Here is a 19,855-nt window from a genome sequence, read left to right as displayed (position 1 = left end):
AAGATCCCACATGCCGCGGAGCGGCTGGGCCCGTGAGCCATGGCCGCTGAGCCTGCGCGTCCGGAGCCTGCGCTCCGCAACGGGAGAGGCCCCAATGGTGAGAGCCCCGCGTACCACAAAAAAAAAAAAAAAAGAGAGAGACATGGGGATTGACTTTATTACCGTAACTTGAATACGACGACCAGCGCAAGACTGGCTCAGCAGCACCATCCTGGGAATTCAGTACGACACCAGAATTTCATTAGCACAGCTTGTGATGCCAAACGTACAATTCCGCTCTGTGGCCTCCCTGAGATCTGGCTCCTCACAACATTTCCTTGTTTGAAAAGTACATGAGGAGAGTAGCAGATTGATGAGGGAGGTGAGTATTCCTGGAATATACACCTCAAGACATTTCCTCTGTCCCTTTTCACCATTCCTCCCGCCCTCTTTCTCCCTTGCCTCGTACAGGCAGAAGGGGTGATAAAAGCCATGGCAGGGCATCGTCAGGAAATAATTCGGAGAGGTGGTCCCCTCAGAATTCCAACGCAAGATCACCTCACTGGCCTGGAACACCTGCCTTCTTTCTAGTGAGCGACTAGTTATGGCCCCAGCAAGGGCACATGAGAGCATCATCTGAGAACATAGTGGGGTTTAACCAATAACCCCTTGCTGTACTCCCTGGTCTGCCTTGGCTAGAAGCCTCTCCATAGAACTAATCTTCCTCAGAAACCAAAGAGGGAAACAACCTCATTTGTAAATCTCAGCTGTGTCCATAATAAAAGTAAGGGCCAGCATCTAGGTAGATCCCCTTTTCTTAGATATTTATTTGTATGGGGGAGGGAGGGGGTGGCTATGGAAGAATCATATAAAATAACTGAAGAATACGAAGAAAACGAGTCCCCTTTCTCTCTCCAAAAATGTACTATTAAATTTCAAATGTGTCTGTAAGCCTTTGACTCTTCAAGTGTGTGTTGAAATGGAACAAAAGGATTCATTTGAGAAGACAGCATTAAGCTTTAGTTGATGGCAAGTAAAAACTCTTCGAAATGGAGGCGTTCCCTTTAAGGACTTTGTGTTCCGAATTCAACTATGTTCTCTTCTCAGTCACCTTAGGCATTTGTTTTTAATAAGTCTTTACAAAGTCAACAATTCAACAAAGGACCTCACAACTGTGTTTCTAACCAGCAAAATAAGTACAGATTCCAGATGTTTCTCATTTCTCCATGTCACTAATTCAAACTCAGAAATCTCTTGTTTACTGGACGTTCACGTAATACTAATGTTTTACATACCTCTCTTCCGAGAATCTCTTCTCCTATCTCTGCATCCCTTCTCTCGCCAAAGCCATGTAAGGGGTAATTTGTCATAGATGGAACTGGGTCTTTCTAGCATATTCTAAGAAATATTTACACTTATGCCAAAATGAGATTTCATAATTATATATAACTTTTATCTATCTATATTAGCATTTAATGAAAGGTTAGGGAAATTCCCTTCTCCTGAAATCTATAAAAAATTGGATGCATCCTTTGCTTTGTATGTTAAACAGAGGTTAGGGAGGTAAATCACCTTTCAAGGTCCTCTTCAGGTCCTTTGATTTTCTGATGCATATACATGGGTCATCCAGCTGGACTTTTGGATTTTGCTCCAAAGGGCTGGTGGGTATTAGAAGAACTAATAGCAGACACTATTCTGTGCTCTCCTAGTCCTACAGGTGGGGTATGGATGATGGATTTCTACACTTAATCGTGTTCCTAATTCTCCCTGGCCCCATGCTAGAGTCCCAGCACTGGCCAAGGAACTAGGAAAACAGAAAACAGGGAGCTGAAAACAACAGCAACAAATCTCCACGTAAAATACAATGTAGTTGTGGTAGAGTCATGCAAGGGAGAGACAGTTGATCTCTTCCCTATGTGCTTGTTTTTAATGGGATGAGGTCTGATGTGACATTTTTGAACTTACAATTCTATTAATAAAATTACCTTTAATCATGGCTGAGATTTATTGTCAGGCACTGTGTGCTAAGTGCTCCTGAATTATCTTCATTATTTCTTACAACAATACTAACAAGTAATTGGATTATTATCTCCACTTTACAAATAAGGAAACTGAGTCTTAGAGACTCTGCTGCCTACTTGCTGAAGAAATTACATGCTATAGAGAAGAAACCATGTGTATCTTTGCAAATGAAGGGTATCTTAAGCAAAGGCATTATGGGGGCAGCATTTAGCAATGATTTCAGAATGACAGCATCCTCCTTCACATTTTTTTAGATTTAGCAGATAATTCATAAGTATTCCCAGGGTTACACCAAATTATAGTAAGGTTGGACATGAAATAGCTGTTGGGCAGCTATCTAGACTGGCTACTGGAATTGGAGATAATGGATAATGTATAGACCTCAAACATACTCTGAACACTGCACAAGAACATGAGCTCCTTCTGGACAACACAATCCTTTGCTAATGACTCCAGTGGTAACAATTCAACACCTTCAGCCCACATAAAAATATTAACTTTCCTTGTAAAGAGAATGCCCTATGGATACCAGGTATAAAAGGCAACCACCTTAGAAAATGGGCACTCTTTTATAACTCTGTCTTCTGTGACTTACAGAAGCTTTCCTTCTCAAAGCTAAACAAGGATTTAAATTAGTTAATTAGTTGATAACTTCTACTGAATACTTAGTTTGATGGAGTCCCATACTAGCATTTAAGTTGTCATAAAGACAGTGTGTTTGTAATGAAAGTATGATTTTGCAGAGCCAACTTTGGCTTACTAAATGAGGAATGGATAAACCTGCAGGAAGGAGGAAAAGGCAATGGAGAAAAGAAAGGAAGAAGAGATATCAAATTCCATCAACCCAGAGGAGACATTTTCTGTACCTTTGGTCCATGACACCTATCTCAGACAGTGGTTCTCAAACTTGTAGGTGCATCAGAATCACCTAGAAGGTTTGTTAAAGCATAAGAAGGGGCCTGAGAGTCTGCACTTCTAACAAGTTCCCCAGGTGATGCGATGTTGTTGGTCTGGAGACCACACTTTCAGAACCACTGCTCCAAAATGATTGGGAATCCTGATGGATCTTTCCCACTTTGTATTCTAGATATTTGTCCAAAGCTGACACCATCTTTGGATTCCCTAAACTTGGGTTCTTTTGAAACAAGGTTTACAGGTTCACACTTAGTACTTCTTACCTGGTGAAATTTGGTAAATTTCCAACCAGAAGAAGCTTCATGAGAAAAGAAATGTATGGAAAGGCTGTTAAGAGAAAGATAAGAGGCAATCAAGAGAGGAAATGTAAATTACTCTATCGTTATAATTAATATTCACTTTGGACAGAGTAAACACAATTATCCCAAGGGTATATGACTTGTATTTTCTACCTCACTTTTCATTAGCAACTCAAATTTGCAGATGAAGAAGATGCAACTGGATCGACATAGTGACTAGTACAAAAGGAAATTTCGTGATTTAGCAATAAATTTTATTGAACAGAAGGTGACAATATCAGAGCTACAACTAAACATTCTGAACAACATTAATTAATGTTTATTTTGACCCAAGTATTGTTTGTCTAAGTGAAGGCACTCATTTTAGTAACCAAAGCGTTACATCTTTTTATGCACTCCAAAGTCTGCTTCCTAATGTAATAATGTGATCTATTTATTTGATGATTTATTTCTTTTTTTAGATTACCAAATAATAGGGAGAAATAATAAGAACTGTAAAGAAGTGTCTGAGAGGCACAAGTGTGTGGGGTTTGTAAGAATAAGGAGTATGGAGACAGGGCTTTTCCATTAACAGCACCTTTATCAGTACTTATCAGTATTTTATCAGTATTTACAAGTAAGGGAGCGAATAGAATGTTTTTCTTTGGCCAGGGAGTCAGTTCTCATCAGAGCTGGTCTCTTCACCTCGACCTTTATATTGCCCATCATAACAAGCTCAGGGGACTTAGGGATCCATAGAGGATCCCTACTTCTTCCAGCTTCTTCCCTTTCAAGCAGTGTTGGCCAATTCAAACCAAATGCTAGCCCATTCCCAGACACATTAAAGGGCCTCCTGGCGCACATGTCCAGGTGTTGTGGCTTTGTAGCCTGCTCTTGGTAACGTAGAGATAACTTTAATGTCCAGGACACTTCAAAAAGTTACTTGAGGTGTATGCCATTTCTCAGCCACGCCAGCCTCACTTCCATGTGGGTACCAGGGTAGTTGCCAGTCATTTCTAGAGCTTCAGTGCTAGCTCCACTTCTTCCCCCGCCGCACCCATTTCTGGATTAAGGCTGATTATAGATTGTGCCTCTGATCCTCCAAATCGCTCTAAAACGGCCCAGAGAGTTCTGACCTGTGAATGCAAAACGTAAGTCTGACCTTCTTTAACTGAGCCTACCATTCCGGTTTCCTACAGATAAGATTTGGCTCAGAAAATTTCACACTCAGAGTCATATTTGTAAAGGACCATGTCACCTCCATGGAACTAAACACATCCTACAGTATTTTTATTCTAGAAGAGACATGGTGAACTCATAGCTATTTTGCCAAGTGCTTTCTTCTTAAAAATTTAGGGCAAGCCACTGCTTCTCAGCTCAGCAGGGCAAGGTGCCCACAGACTTAAACTTGTTAGCCTGCCTAGGCTAGAAATTCAGGAACTTCAAGACACTAAGCTCGTTTCTAGTATAACTATGTACTTGTGTGTCAACAAAGACTATTCTCTTTTTCCCTTATTGAAAAAAAGTATCAACTACAAACATTTATTGAGCTTTGAGGTTGGCATAAAAGAAGTATTAGATATGATTCTTGCCCTGGAAGTGTTTACAATGAAGTCTAAATGCAAGAATGAAGTCTGAACATCTGTTTCTGCACATCGTTTCTGCATTTCAGAAACGATGAAAGAATGCATAGAGTTAAGCATGAACTGTGCAGTGCAGACAGTACAGATGTATGATGTCAGAGAGTTGGGGAGAGCTTTAAGAAAGAAGTGAATAAGGTAAAGATTAAAGGATGCATATGATTTCTATAAAACGATGGGTGGTCTTTCTCTGTGTTTTATTTATAAAATAAATGTACAAGTTTACACAATTTAATACCACTCACTAAATATCACTGTAGGAGTCTGGAAGTCTCAAACTGGTAACCAATGGGCCAAAGGACTTTTTTGTTCTACCAACATTTGCAGTGTTTTAATACAAATTTGAACTAGCTGCCAACATTAAAACGTTGGAAGTTTTTACATTAAAATGTGTAATTTCTATTTCCCCTTAAAAAAATTGGAGAGTCTACCAAAACCCAGCCTACATTTCTACATGGTAACAGTGAACTAGAGCTGAGTAAAACCCACCCCCATTACATGGGGCATTAGCTGTCCAGTCTCCACTGCCCGTACCGTTCCCTATTGCTTCTCCCACTGAACCTGCTTTGCTCATGTGTTATCACCTACTTGGCCCCTGTGGGCATCTGAGCTTGTGAACCCTGCTGCACATCGACAGGGCCTCCTGCGTGGTGGGTGGGGGAGGCTGTGACAGATGCTCCACTCCAACTAATTCCATCAAAACAGCAAGTGATCCTGCCCTCTCAGTCTTGCAGGGGAAAGCAACTTACACACAGAAGGGTACCTTATAAAATATTATGCTCAGTCTACAGAGGAAAATATCGTGGACAACACATGCAAAGAGTTGAGCTTTGCTTCTGCAAGTGCATTGGTAATCACCACTCAGAATGCACATTCTAGGGCTTCCCTGGTGGCGCAGTGGTTGAGAATCCGCCTGCCGATGCAGGGGACACGGGTTCGTGCCCCGGTCCGGGAAGATCCCGCATGCCGCGGAGCGGCTAGGCCCGTGAGCCATGGCCGCTGATCCTGTGCGTCTGGAGCCTGTGCTCCGCAACGGGAGAGGCCACAACAGTGAGAGGCCCGCGTACCACAAAAAACAAAACAAAACAAAAAAACAGAATGCACATTCTACAGTGGGGCGGCCAGGCTGTGTTTGCACAGGAAGGACGGGTATTCCATTAACTCTTTCAGTTCACTTAGTGTAGGAAGACCCATGCGAAGCCAATTTTAGGTATGAAAATTTAATATAGCAGATAAATTGGATTATTCTCTTTCAGAAAATTAACCTATTTTATTTAAAAAGAGCTGTTCTTATATATTTGAAATCTAGTCAAATCTACCTGTAAAGTAGCCCTGTACATCCTATAAAATGAGGCACACCTCTATGAATATTTATCGTGAGCAATCAATTCCTTATTGTATGACTGAGAAAATGTATGGATCATCCAAATGCCCAGCATGTTAGATTTGGAATGAGTTTCATGCTAGTATTGGAACAGTCATTCATTTGTTCATTCGGCCATCCCAAATGTATTTATTTAGCCCAATGGGCTTCGCCTAGGCCCTTCTATTAATCAGCTCTGTGAACTCGGGCAGATCCATTAACCTCTGCTGGTTTTGGTTCTTCAAATGAGGAAATCATATTAAATCATCTCTAAGTTCCCTGAAGATGAAACATGCCAAGTTTTCACATGAGGTGCCTGGAATAAAGGGAGACCAATTTGTTCTGACTTTGGGATTGACCTGCAGCACTTCGACTTTGGACATTTCTGTCCAGCCTGGTCAGTGTGCAGGCCAGGGCCAGGCTGATATTCAGCTTGCAGCCACCAGGAAGACTACTCTGGTTTTCCACATCCGGTTTCCCTTCTGTTTGGTCCTATAGTCCACTGGTAGATTCCCAGGGCTTTCTGGTCGTTAAATACTTTATCATCTCTGTTCATAATCCCCTAAGAAGTCTTCATTCTCTTTTTAGTTCTGATCTCTTCTTGCTGGCTTAGAGGATGAGATTTCACCATCTTTGTTTGTGGACATTAGAAGAGAAGAGGCACCAATTTGTAACACCCCTTAAAATGGAAAAGTTGTAGAAAACATTGCACGAAGTATTTGAGTTGCTCACTGTTGTAAGAAAAAGGAAAGGAAATTCTGCATTCTGTACTTTCTTTTCTTTTCAAAGTTTACCTTGTCTTAGAGCACAGAGGGAGATTCTAATGTAAAATTGTGTTGGGGGAAGAGAGCATGAAAGGGGAGGGTTTTTTGGTTTGTTTGTTTTTTAAATAAAAGTCCAGAGGCAAGGGCAGCTACTTGTAGCTATATCAGCCTATTATTTAGAGCAGAAGTCAGTCCCTGAAAGATCCTGGGCAGCTTTTGGCAGGGCTACCCTACCTGGCCCCATAGACCTTTCCTTTTACTCTCTTTTTCCCCAAAGTAATGGATTATAATATTTCAAAACATAAATATATTCAGTTATAATTATAATATAAATATAAATAAATCCTCCAAATTTCTACCAACCAGAGTTATACAGTTAACATTTTGATATATATACTTCCAGCAAATATAAACATGTATATTATGTACAGTTTAAAAAATGGGATTGTAACAAATGGGAAGGGGGAGGGGCACTATAGCAGTAGGAAATTAAGAGGTACAAACTATTATGTATAAAATAAGCTACAAAGTTATATTGTACAACACTGGGAATATAGCCAATAGTTTATAATAACTATAAATGAGGTATAATCTTTAAAAATTATAAACCACTATATTGTATACCTGTAACATATAATATTGTACATCAACTCTACTTCAATAAAATATAATAATTTTTAAAATGGGATTGTAAATGTTCATACACATACATGAATATACATATTATATATGCATATCATATGCATACTATATACACATATATACCATATACTGTATACACACATATATACATATTGTATCATACATATATACATATATGTACTGTATAGGTATACACACACATATACATATATGTGCTTGTTTGTAAACTCCTTATTTCACTTGATATGTTATAAACATTTGTCTACTTCAGTAAATATGGAACTTCAGATAATTTGTAATGACTATAGAATTCTCCGTTGTATTTGCATGCAATAATTTACTTAACCAATTCACTATAATTGGACATTTAGACTTTTTCCCCGTTTCTAGTGTAATGTGGTTGGGGAAAAAGATTTTTTTTAAGCTGCTGGCAGAATTCCACAAGGCAGGAGAAACAAAAATGGATTGCCCTCCATTATAGAGGAGCAGCCATCCTAAGGTTCTAGGGAGTGTCAGTAAAGAAAGGGTGCCGGGAAGGCTCTGAGTTACAAAGGGCCTGAGACAAGGTAGGAATCTGCATATTAAAGGAAAATAGGTTTCTAAGAAATTCCCCCAAACCTTCAAAACCAGGGCAATTTGATATCAAATGTTGGCCATCTATTGTGACATGCTAGGAGGTAACTTTCTCCTGCAACCAATTACTTTTTGTGAGAGACTCTGAGGGAGAAATAAAAATAAATAACAGGCTGTGTTACACATTTGAGTTGGCAAAGGGCAGGAAGACACAAAACTATAGGATAAACTATGCAAGTGAAACCAGGAAATAGAGCAAAAAGTGCATAGTAGAAATGTTTCCCCCCCGCCCTGCCAAATCCTTGGATGTGGGGAAACTGAGCTTCCCTCTACAATAGGAGGAGAACTTGAGTTGTTAAAATGGCTTCATGAACCTGCCACCCAGGCAGCTAACACAACACCAAAATGAAAATCTTTGCATGTTTAGTGACTAAATTCCAATTTGGAAGTGAATTTTGAATTTGCAAACTAGAATTTCCAAACTAGAAATTCTAGTTTGGAAATTTCCAAACTAGAAGTACAAACTAGAAGTACAACTCATGTACCTTTCTATATGCTTCTCCCTCATACTCTTTTCCTTTGGCCATTTTCTCTTAACTAAAATCAAATAACTTTTCATTAGGTGATCCATTCACATTGTACGAAATTCAAAAGTTACAAAAGGATATGGAGTGCACAGTAAATTATGGCTACTTAAGCCTACCAGTGACCACTTACTTTTCATTAGAGCCAATGAATATTCCCTAGTTGTATGCTCTTCCAGATGTTCTAAGCATACACAGCATGTATGAATAAAGAGCCCCTCCCTTTTGTTTCTACCAATGGCAGCATACTCTAGCACACTCTACAAAGAGTTTATAGCTTACTTTTCTCATTTAGCATACCTCGGCGATTGTTCTAATACATTAGTACTCTAGAGCTGTCTGATGACTGTATTTGTAATCCAGTGTAAATGGATATATACAATAATTTATTCAGCCAGTTTCTTTCTGATGGGAATTAAGGTTGTTTCCTTTTTTTTGGCAACAAACAATTCTACAATAGTATTGGATGTATGTCTTTTGATTATGTGTGAGCATATCTACCTGACAAATTCCTAAAAATGGAATTTCTGGGTCACATTATATGTATATTTTTAATCTTTATAGATACTGTTAAATTACCCTCCATAGAGGTTGTATCAGTTTGTACACCCACTACAAATGAGTATCCCTTTCCTTACACCTTAATCAAGATAGTGTTACTGATTTTTTAATCTTTGCCAGTCAACCTGACAACTGATAAATCTGATAATGTCTATCCCATTTTAACTTGCATTTTCCTATAAGTGAATATGGCATGTTTAAAAGACCTTTAATTCACATGTATTTGTTCATTTTTATATCAGATTATTGTTTCTTTCCTTTCTATTTACAGGAGTTCCTTACGTATTACAGAAATTAGCCCTTTTACTTCACAATGTGTAGTAAACATTTTTCTTAGTTTGTTTTTTAATTTTAACATTGTTTTAACATTCACTTAATAAAATAGAAAATTTTATCTTTGAGTAGTTGAAATTACTGACTTTTTTTTTTTTTTTACTGACTTTTTCTTTTATGCTTTCTTTTTATTGTTTTGGTTTTGGGGAAAATTTTATTTTTGAGTAGTTGAAATTACTGACTTTTTTTTTTACTGACTTTTTCTTTTATGCTTTCTTTTTATTGTTTTGGTTTTGGGTGGGGCACCATTATTTTTACCCTTGAAGAATTTTTATGCAAAAATCCTATTCATATTTTCTTCCAGTACATTTATGGTTTCATCTTTTATGTTGAAATCTTTGGATCCATCTGGAATTATTTTGGTATACTCTTCTGCTCCTCCTCCATCTCCCCTCTCCTTTTTTAAACCTTAGGCAAATCACCAGGGAGTTGTTAACAGGCTGGGCAAAGCCCTTCCCTATCTGGCAGGCTTCTCTCTCCTTGAGAGGCCCAAGTAGAGAACTAGTTGCTCCGAATTTGGTTTAAAAGGTGATGTGGGACGTGGAGATTGGAGGAAACTGAGACTAGGAATGGGATAGTGCCAGGAGTCTCCAAGCAGTTCTTCCCAGAAGTATCCACAGCTGTTGGTTTAAAATGTGAGAATAAAATATCTGGATTTCTGGGTATATTCTTCAAGCTCTATTGCTTATCCAATAAGCATAGACTTGATGATAAAGCCGATTTGGCAAATACCAGACTTTCAAGACCAGGAACAAACGGCTGACAAATAAAAAAAATTTTTATTGTGACCCTCAGAAAGACATAAATTTTACACTGTGATCCAGAATAACACTTTCATATCTACACATGAGACTAAAATTAGTTACATGTAACAGTATTCACCTCTACTACATGCATTGTGGTATTTTCTGTTTCATTATGTTTCATGCCATTCCATCCTATTCTGTTTCTCTTTTTAAAACTATTGATCAAAACACACTAAACATTGTTGCTTCAATTAATTAATGTTGGTATCCAGAAAACAAACTTGATGACTGTGGTGAAAGGAAGAGTAACTCAGCAATAATCATGCTTCCTCTTACTCCGTCTTCTTAAACTACACACGCTCCAGACAAGTTACTTGCTCTTGCTATAAGACTGGTTTTATAATAAAATCTGATGGAATCTGACTTGTCTATTAGACAGCTGTTTCTTGTAAATAGAGAAAAAGCTATACGTGTGTATAACCATGTAATTGCAGTAGTTTTAGAAAAGTGCTTAAAGTTTTTGCTATTAATATTTTTGGTAGTTTTTAATGTATGATACAGTTTAAAATAGTCCATCTTCAAAATCATATTTGTTTTTGTATAAAAAGTATCTTAAATAAAATGTTTATTCCTTCAAAACCAAAAAACAAACAAAACAAACCACACTAAACAAATTAGTCAACGCCTTGATCCTTAGTTTGAAGAATATAGGCTAAAGGAAAATGAACATTCACCTTCCCTGACACACATATGTACGTAAGCATCATACATTATTCCCTTGTAATTCATGTAAATAAGGTTTATAAATCACTGTATAAATGTCATATATTTTCAGCTACATTTAATAATAATACAGTGTATTTGGGAGCATTTCAATTGTAGACTCCAAATAATAATTTAGAATAAGTTAAAACGCAGAACCAGTGAAAAATGTAAAATCCACATATGATTGCCTCACAGCAACAGCTGTTACAACTTCGGAATGAGTGATTTTCAGACCAACTGGAAGACAAGTAAATTCAACTAACTAGAACTCAACAATGCTTCCATAATTTGATGATCACATATAATTGTTCATACATGGGACTAAAACTCAGAAACTAAACTTTAGCAGTAACTGAGGTCAACTGAAAAGTTGATTTTTCCTGGCTATTGTTTAAATATAAGCTAAGATTTTGCTTATTTAAAAAAAAGTCTATCATAAAAGAGAATATGACACAGAAAAATTAGTCATGTTAGACATAATACTAACATGTGCCTTACTCATGACTTCCATCTAAGGTCTTGTTACTTCCAGAGCTGCCACTGCGCCCCAAGGCTTCTCTCGCTTCATTGTTAACACATGGGGTTGGCCTAAGTCCTCAGGGTGCCTTCCCACCATGACATTCTCTGGTTCTTGGTGATTCATCCAAACAAAACAAGGACAACCATCCCACCATGATCCTTACCACTATCAAGAAAAACTGTCCATTTCTGAAGACAAAAAACAATAAGTGCTGTTTTTTTCTAAGTATTTAAAAATAAACCTCAAACTTCCCTTGAGCAGGAAGCCTACAAGAGTATCCCTGACCTCACACCATCCATTACTGAACCTGGTGGGCTAATTCTAATACTGTTCCAGCAGCACCTGGAAACTTAATATAGCTCAACTATAGCTGCCCCCCATTGGGTTACAGTGGTGTTTGGCAAGTTTACCCCAAGTATAAACACCTCTGGTGAAGAAGTCATTTCAGTTTGGGAAAAGTGAGTAATTTGGTCATTTAATTTGCATTGTTCTGGAAGTTGCCAGACTTGTCCTGCCAGGCATTCGTGTCAGAAACTTTCATTTTCCTTGGCTGCACCTCCCCTCTCTGCGTGCAGAGCAGAACAAAGGGAGGAGGTCCCATGGCAGTGCCATCCAATGAGCCAGAGCGAGGTCTGGGTTTTGAATGAATGATGACTTTTGAATTATAAATGCCTTTCCACGGAAGCTCTCACTCAAGACTTACTGACTTTACAAAAGGAATGAATCCAAGCTGGGGAGTATACCAATGGAAGCTCAGTGACAAGAACAGGTCTGCAATTATTCTTCCTATGAAAGATAATTTCCCCTGTGCTTCTTATTCTCACACACATAGAGGGGACATACACACATATTTTTTCCTATATTCTTACTTTGGAAAATATCACAGCTGTTGATAAACTTGTTTCTGTAAGTGACTCGGTACCTGATTTTAGCAAACTCCTACATGTAAATGAAGTCACTCTGTAACTAGGAGGTGAACTGCTTACTTAAACATTTGCTTACCCTTATGCTTGGAAGAAGGTTGGTGCCCTGAGGCCTTTTTTTTTTTTTAAGATCTTTATTGGAGTATAATTGCTTTACAATGGTGTGTTAGTTTTTGCTTTACAACAAAGTGAATCAGCTATAGATATACATATATCCCCATATTCCTCCCTCTTGTGTCTCCCTCCCACCCTCCCTATCCCACCTCTCTAGGTGGTCACAAAGCAACAAGCTGATCTATCTTCCTGTGCTATGTGTCTGCTTCCCACTAGCTACTGATTTTACATTTGGTAGTATATATATGTCCATGCCACTCTCTCACTTCATCCCAGCTTACCCTTCCCCTTCCCTGTGTCCTCAAGTCCATTCTCTATGTCTGTGTCTTTATTCCTGTCCTGCCTCTTAAAAAGGGCCCTTGACCTCTCTTTCTAAGGCTGTTGTTCTGTCCTTCAGAGGAAGGTTGTTAATTATATCCTTTAAACTGCCTATTATTCTGAGCTGCTGCGGTCCATAATCTCTCTGTCAGACTTGTCCTCCATCAGCTCTCCTCAGACCCTACTTCATCTCCCGGGGTCCCTGCAGGTCACTCCGTTTTACCTCCTCTCTTCACCAAGGGGCCAATTTCTTTTTCATCTCATCATTTGAAAACCGTAAGAAAGAGATTTTTGTCTAAAACAAGGTTATGCCAGTTTCTTCTCAAATTCATTATTGTAGAGAGGAAACTGAGGACCTGAGACATACTGGACTCATGTATTGCATCAAAGATCAAAGACACCAATACAAATGCATTTTCTCTTGCTCTGATGAGAAGACTATCTCGGCTTAGGAATTTAAATGTTTTAAAGTGATGGCAGATATGAGTACGGTACAGAGAGAGACTCAATAAAATAGAGTGTAAACCTTGAACATGACCAAATAAGACTTGTAGAGAAATGAGGGCCTTTCTGTGGAGTGTGAGGTAATATGGAATATGTAGTACAAATAGTCAACAGAGCTATAATAATGCAATCAGTGCACAGGTGCATTCCAAGAAGAAATTTTCTGCAATCAAAAGTTTAAAAATCGGTTATAAAACAATGGTTTTCAAGAGATAAAGGTGATTAGAACCTAGAAAGTTTATAACTTGCAATTGTAAGTTATTTTATCTTGTGGGAATTCTGAAAATAGAGCTGCTTTAAAATACTACATCTCTAAGTGTATAGTTATAAAACCTTAATATCGGTGAACAAGCCTGGACTTTCGCGAGCTTGATTTATCAAGCGTTTCCAGTGGCCATCAGTTTTATCACAGACCATTTCATAGACTTTCCTCACCTTAATCGTCCTTATCACCTATCGTTACTGAGATACATTTTTGATCAAAGTTGTAGTGCAACCACTATAGCTTTTTTTCCTACTATGACTCTAGTTCTTGATAGCTATGATTTATATGAATTAAGTAATTTAAAAACATATCTAAATTTCTTTGACACATCGAGAGGTGAGGTCTTTGACTCTACCCCTTGAGTCTAGGCTGTAAGCAATAATCCCATGACTGTGGAATAGATGTTGTATAAGGCTGCATCAGAAAAGGCCATGCAGCTTCCTCCTGTCACTCTTGGAGGAGCTCACCACCATGTCGGAAGTCTGGCTATTGTGAGACTGTCTTGCTGGAGGGGCTACTTGTTGGCACTTTGGTCAGCAGCCCTCCTGAGCTCCCAGCCCACAGTCAACATCAACCACCAGACATGTCAGAAAGAAGCCTCAGGATCATTTCAGCCCACAGTCATTGAGTCCCTCCCAGCTCTTGAGTCTCCCTAGCTGAGGTCCCAGACATTGTGGAAAGAGACACACTATCTTTACTGTGTCTTATATGAATTCCTAACCCATAGAATCCAAGAGTGCAATAAATGGTTGTATGCCACCAAGTTTTGGGGTTGTTTGTGATGCAGCAATAGTAAGTAGAACAATCCATAGTCACTATAATGCAAATTGTGTTTCCTAATTAATCCACCATGTTTAATCCAATTCAGGTTATAAAATCTTATGCTGGAAGAAAGTCTGTACTGACTCCAATCTTCTTTGTAGTATATTTTCCCAACCCAGTATGATTTAGCCACTGCACAGGAATTGCACTTAGTTTGGAGAGAGAGAGAGAGAGAGAGAGAGAGAATGATTTGGATGATCTTTTCGATAAAGTAAAATGGATAAGCTTCATCTAGGCTAACACTTCAGGTGTCTCATGCAGTCACTATGCACAATCAACTTACACTCCTTCTTATTCTGAACTACTTTGGCACCAGAGGTTTCATGAAATTATGTCCCAGAGTATATATACCTGGACCAGCTTGAAGATTCCAGGGTGCCATGTGGCCTGAATGCTCCTGCCCATCTTCCACTATTTGATGAATGGCATTATGCGTGACTCCTGGACAGAGATGTGTCTGTCCACCTGGCTGAGATCTAGATCCAATCTGCTGACCTATTTCCATTAGTTCCCAGATCTAGGCAATCCCTGGTTAATACTTACATTCTGATCAAGAAAGCAAGATATTCATTTTTAGATCATGGAGCCTATGGATGTTGGGATGGGGCAGGATAGAGATGTGGAGGTGAGTGATGAATATTTACTTTGCAGTGGTCTATGCTTCTCAAATTGTCATTTCTCAGCTCATCTTGAAATTGAAGGAGCAATTGGTACCAAACTTGGAGCCCAGCCAATAAAATAGACCAAAGTGGAAATCTTTGATTGTGGTCAAATTCTACAGAATAGGAAAGTAAAGTGAATTGGCAATGCTTGAAACATAGTTTTATAGAATGGTTTAACACCAGGATCTTTCTACAAGATCAGATTTCCCAGGAAAGATGAACTGAATATATTATTAATTTTTTTTCAAGTGGGATAAGGTTAAAAATGAGTCTATGCTGGTTTCTTCTTATTTCAATGAATAATGATACTGAAAAGCTCAACTGAAACACCCTGAAAGGACTATAGGCATCATTCAGAAGCTTTTGACCTGCATTTTCACTAAATGACATTGGCATATCCATTAACACGGAAAACTTCCCTCCTGGGAAGTGAGCGCTCTTTGGTTCAAGACTATTTTTCTGAAGCTCATCAGGTCAATGTCAGGTTGAAGTCATTAAAAAACCACCTAAGCCTATTGTCAAATTCAACATTATCTTTCCCTACAAGTCTGCTGCTATTTGCCTACAGCTCTGTTACTTAAATGCATGATTCATAGCTTCTGACTCCGTGTCTACAGAAGGTAATTTTTTTTTCCTTCTCTCTAAGCACTGGTGGTTTACAACACATTCCTAGATCTGGGCCACAGCAGGCTCTAGTACAACGGAGGTCCCTTCCAATGTTGAAGAGACCTTCAAATTGAATTGTTCGCTTTCACTTAATTTCATAGTCTAGCCCTCAATGATTAAACATGCCTTCTTTGTAACAGGGTTAGGGTTAGAGGCTACAATAGAAAGGCCATATTGATAGCCTGAGAAATTGATGTTGTCATTTATATAAAGGAATTACAGTCACATTAATTTCTTTCCTCTGTAGTCATGCATGGCTAGCTAGATTCATCTGAGTCCTCCTGACTCACTCTTGGAAGGCAGCTGGTATAAACAGCTCTTACAGAAGGACTTCATCTGAAAAGAATTATCTAGATTCAGAGGGAAAATATTCTGTACCCAGAATTTAGCTCAATTTTCCCCCAAACTGTAACATTTCTAAGCAGAATGGCAAGTTGCCGACCTGTAGTCTTCTGATGGTAGAGAAAGGGGCTTAAGAATATGACCTTCATAGATGCCAACAATGCAAAATTCCATTCAGTAAACTTAGTTTTTTAAAGTGCAAACATAAGATTGCTTTCTCCCTAATACCAACCTGATGGATTGGAAGCTTTTATTATGGAGGGAGCAAGAGTATTTGGAGTTTGAAGAAATTCACAGGAGGACAAGTCAGGGTAGGATATTGTAAGGACCCCTTTTGGAGGACTCCAGATACTTAAACAAAAGAGGGATCAAGTCCAAGCAGTAGGATTCATCAGAGATCACCTGCCCACTTGGCCATTATACCAAGCCCATCAGGGTTGAAACTCTCTCCCATGCTGCTTCTAACACACTGTTCCCTGCCTCCGTGGATATTACTACATCTCTATTACCATTCCATTCAGTATGTAGTTTACCATACAAATATGTAGGACATTGGTATGAAAGTTTTAAGAGTTTCTTATCAGAGACTATTTAAATAAGTACAGAATTATACTTGGTTTTGTGTTGGGTTATGCCCATTTCATTGTAATAGGTGAGTCTGCTTTCTCACACCTATATTAGGATATAGAAAATGACGATGCAAAATACAGATCAACACATATTTACCCCATGTTGATAAGTGTATTGCAGATTGCTAGCGTCCACTATAATGTGAGATACAAAAGGATTATAAATCATAGTCCTAAGACAAAAAGAACTTCAAAATATAAAGACAAAAGATTAGCAGAAATGTCATAAAGGGGAGAGGACAGAAAAATAATAAATTATTATTTACAATGAAAAGACTATAGATAAGTCTGGTTCTTTCTACCTTTGAACAAGAATGTGCTTCAACTCACTTCTTAAAAACTTCCAGAAAAGGTGTTTCCAACACTTTGTGTAACCCATTTACTCATGCAGGCTCAGGAAAGTGGTCAAGCAGATGGCAGGAATTCCAAGTGCAGAAAGAAAATGGTTACCTCAGGTTTCCCTGGTGGCACAGTCGTTAAGAATCTGCCTACCAATGCAGGGAACATGGGTTCGAGCCCTGGTCCGGGAAGATCCCACATGCTGCAGAACAACTAAGCCCATGCACCACAACTACTGAGCCTGTGCTCTAGAGCCCATGACCCACAACTACTGAGCCCAGGCTCCTAGAGCCCGTGCTCTGCAACAAGAGAAGCCACCGCAATGAGAAGCCCGTGCACTGCAAGGAAGAGTGAGCCATGGCCGCTGAGCCTGGGCGCCTAGAGCCCGTGCTCTGCAACAAGAGAAGCCACCGCAATGAGAAGCCCGTGCACTGCAAGGAAGAGTAGCCCCCGCTCACCGCCACTAGAGAAAGCCGCGCACAGCAACAAAGACCCAATGCAGCCAAAAATAAATAAATTAAATAAATAAATTTTTTTAGAAAAAGAAAATGGTTACCTCGTTTATTCTTGATTACAGAGAGATTAATTAAGAAGATAGAGGATGTTCAAAGGAAGATACTTGAGGGTGATACTGAAAGTGGAGGGTCTGGAGAGCAGAAAATTCAAGATAAAGTGGACAAGCAAAATGTACGAAACAGGAAAAGAAAGCTCAGAGGTAGGAGGAAGGTTGGCGGGGGAGAATTGTGAAGCATGCAGAGGAGATGAGAGCTTGGCACGTAAACTCTAATATGCCTGAGAATCAATCAGCAGGGGAACTTGTTTTGTTCCCTGTTTTTTGGTTTTTTAAAAAAACAGATACTTGGAACCCACTACCAAATGATTCTGAATGGATTGGCTGGGACTAAGAATCGGCACAATAACATGCAATCTGAGTGTTTCTGATGCAGTTGGTCCAAGGACCACACTTGGAGATACGCTGAAAAAAATGATTGTTGAAGTCTCACAGAAGAAGGCAAAAATCATAACCTTTAAACAGAAAAGGAAGGAATAAATCATATTTTCTTGGGGAATTTACTGATCTTATTTCTCTTCTGAGTGAGGGTTGGCATCTGCTCTAGGATCAGAGAGTAGGTCCCAAACCAAATGAAGTACTACTTGATGTGCCATATTTATATGCAACTGCCTCTTCTAGAACACAGCTAAGCTAAGAAATGGGGAAAAAATAAATGCTGCAGAGTGCACAAAACTGACTTAAGCAAATCCACACACTGTTCTCATAAAATAACTCCTTGGGGTCTTACTTCGAGCTTGTTTAGTTTTGTTTTAGAAATGTCTAAAAACTTAGCTCTTGGGTTTCTTAACTGATAGCAGTTTAAATCATAAAATTTGGCAAGGAGAGGTGCAGTAGGGGGTCAAAGGGTGGGGGATGGATGCTGGGGGCACAGATACAGGCAGCAGCAAGAGATGATGGCTGACATCCTAACAGTGAAGAATATGAGAGGCAGACATAAGGATTCACTTAGAGAAGGGGCAAATTCTCTCAAATGATTAATAACACCTAAGGGCTAAGTGCTCCTGTATGTTATAGCAACTGATATTCATAATGGTGATCTCTAAGTTTAAAAAAAAGGTTAAATTATTTTTAGTATATTTTGTTGAAAAGGGCATGGAATTATTGAAGGTTTCCAATTTTAAATGGCTGAAATTTTTAGTGGATGAGAAAGTCAGCTTTGGTTCTCCCTATTGTATATTCATTTATTCATTTGCTTATTTATTACTTTCCTTATAGCATGCAAGGCATCACACTAAGTTCCAGGAGAAAATAATATGGTCTCTCTAAAAGAAACATGTGGGAATCTGGAAATGTAAGCATTTGGAGTTTAGAATAAAGGTCAGAGATCTAGATTTGGATTTGGGAGCCGCTTGTGTAGAAGTTTCATTTGAAGCTATGTGAGTACAGTGAACAGGGTAGAGAAGGAGAAAGGGCAACTGAGGATGGAACTAGGGAGAAACCTCATTCTCCAATTATAAATAAGGCATTACTATGTTACATACAAGATGCACATTAATCCTCATAACAACTAGGATGAATTATGAACTGGGAAAACTTAGTTCCTTGTGTTAATTAGGAACTAACTCTCCTTTGGAACAGAAGTCTTGCCCACCAAGGACTTGGTCTAATTGCATAACAGAATCAAAATTAAGAGTTGCTGAGAAAGACAAGCTTGACTGAGCCTCCATCTGGTAAAGCAATTAAGCAAATATCACCACAGAGCAAATTTCAGCACTTCAGGTTTGACTCTGATCATTAAGATCACCTATTCATGACATAAAATTCTGCAAAGTAAATTGGTGCTATGAAATGTTTTGACACTTGTTAAGAAAAAGAAATACCTTCTAAGTATTCAGTGATTGATATGAGAAATGAACAAAGGACATTAAAAGACATAATGTATAGTGCTTTAAGATACGTCAATCTGTTAAGCCAAGCAAACAAAAGCTTTCTAAATTTTACCATTGATGTTTGTGAGTGAGAAGTGGTGTATTCTGAGTTTGCTGTGATTTCCCGTCATGTCTCCTGCTAAG

General features: G+C 38.8%; 1 long non-coding RNA gene across 2 annotated transcripts in view; it reads right to left on the bottom strand.

The window, feature by feature from the left end:
* LOC129392545 (uncharacterized) overlaps positions 1 to 19,855 on the bottom strand; it is a 184,348-nt gene that overhangs the window by 80,075 nt on the left and 84,418 nt on the right. Inside the window, exon 3 of one of the 2 annotated variants that reach the window (XR_008618663.1) lies at positions 3,545 to 4,330. The exons of the other annotated variant lie outside the window; for it this stretch is intronic. This is a non-coding gene — a long non-coding RNA (uncharacterized lncRNA). Of the gene's footprint in view, positions 1 to 3,544; positions 4,331 to 19,855 lie in introns of those variants that run through there. 2 annotated transcript variants of the gene reach the window in all.

The sequence above is a fragment of the Physeter macrocephalus genome, chromosome 11 (genome assembly GCF_002837175.3).
Source record: "Physeter macrocephalus isolate SW-GA chromosome 11, ASM283717v5, whole genome shotgun sequence".
In the NCBI taxonomy this organism is placed as follows: Eukaryota; Metazoa; Chordata; class Mammalia; order Artiodactyla; family Physeteridae; genus Physeter; species Physeter macrocephalus.
This window is presented reverse-complemented; position numbering and strand designations above follow the sequence as displayed.